Genomic DNA, 1,602 nt, shown 5'->3' with positions numbered 1-1,602 from the left:
CTTCCATCCCAGTGGTTGGAGTCAAGCTTCTCCCCTTTCATTGTCAGTGAATACTATGTGGGGAGCCTGGAATTTCACAATAATGAAGTACTGGGGCAGTGTCCGAGCAGGCTTAATGGTGAATCACAACTCTCACCACAACCCAGCAGGCATGAAGCTACACCCTCTACGTGGGTTCAGTGGAGGTCACATAGGAAGCAGTAACTAGGCACTCCTACCTCTCCCAGCAAAGATGTCAGTGGAGGCCTAATAGGGAGCTAGAACACCCCCCACCCCTGCTCAGCAGTAAGAAGTGGAAATTGAACCACAGTGACCTATCTATATACCTATCAAAATAGGTAAAACAACAACAACAAAAATAGTTTGAACATCCAATAGTGGTGAAGATGTGGAGGAACTGGGTCACCCATACATTGCTGGTCAGAATGTAAAATGATAAAGCTACTTTGGAAAATAGTTTGGCAATTCTTCTTAAAACTAAAAATTGACTTATCAATATGACCGTGAAGTTGCACTCTTGAACGTATATCCCAGAGAAATAAAAATTTATTTTCACACAGAAACTTGTACTTAATATTCTTAGGAGCTTTGTTTATACTACTAAAACTTACTGGACAGCAACATGCAAACAAATGAAACTGAGCCACTTTCTTAACACCATACATAAAAATGGATTTAATACAATACATTTTCTTAACACCATACAATTCAAAATGGATTAAAGGCCTAAAGATGAGATATGAAATTATAAAAATCCTGGAGGAGAACACAGGCAGTAACTTTGACATCGGCCGTAGCAACTTTTTAGATAGGTGTCCTGAGGCAAGAGAAACAAAAGCAAAAACAGACTAGCTAAAACCTGCACGCTACCCAAAGCCCTTCAGTGGGTGAATGGTGAAACAAATTGTGGTATATCTAGACCACACAGAAAACAATCCTGCAATAAAAAGGAACAAACTATTGATATATGCAACAACTTGGATGAACCCCAAATTAGTTATGCTAACTGAAAAAAAAGCCCATCTCAAAAGTTTATATATTATAGAATTTCATTTTATTCATGAAATTAATTATATAGAGATTGAGAACAGATCAGTGGTTGCCTGGGGCCAGAGGTGGGTGAAGGGTAGCTCAGGGAGTGTTAATGATAAACAGTTATGTATCTTGATTGTGGTGGTGCTTACACAAAGCTACACATGTGATAAAACTCCATAGAGCTATATACCTATACAAAAATAAGTGCATGTATTACTGGTGAAATCTGAATAAGTTCTATGGTTTGAGCTTTTCCTATTGTACTATCATTACTTATGATATTAACATTGGGGAATGATGGCTGAAACAAGCACAAAACCTTCCTGTATATTTCTTTGCAATGTCCTGTGATTCTATAATTATTTTGAAATAAAAAGCTTAAAATAAATTAAGCAATAAAGAAAAAAATGATACCTACAAAATCCCCATGCTTGTGTAAATTAAGAAATAAATTACAAATGACCCATACAGAAGAATATATCACAATGGAACTTAGAGAAAATTTTGGACAATGATCATTAATATAAAACATCACATCATGTGGGACACAACCAGAGCAGTACCTTC

The sequence above is a fragment of the Mirounga leonina genome, unplaced genomic scaffold (genome assembly GCF_011800145.1).
Source record: "Mirounga leonina isolate KUSES-001 unplaced genomic scaffold, KU_Mleo_1.0 Mir_93, whole genome shotgun sequence".
Lineage (NCBI taxonomy): Eukaryota > Metazoa > Chordata > Mammalia > Carnivora > Phocidae > Mirounga > Mirounga leonina.
This window is presented reverse-complemented; position numbering follows the sequence as displayed.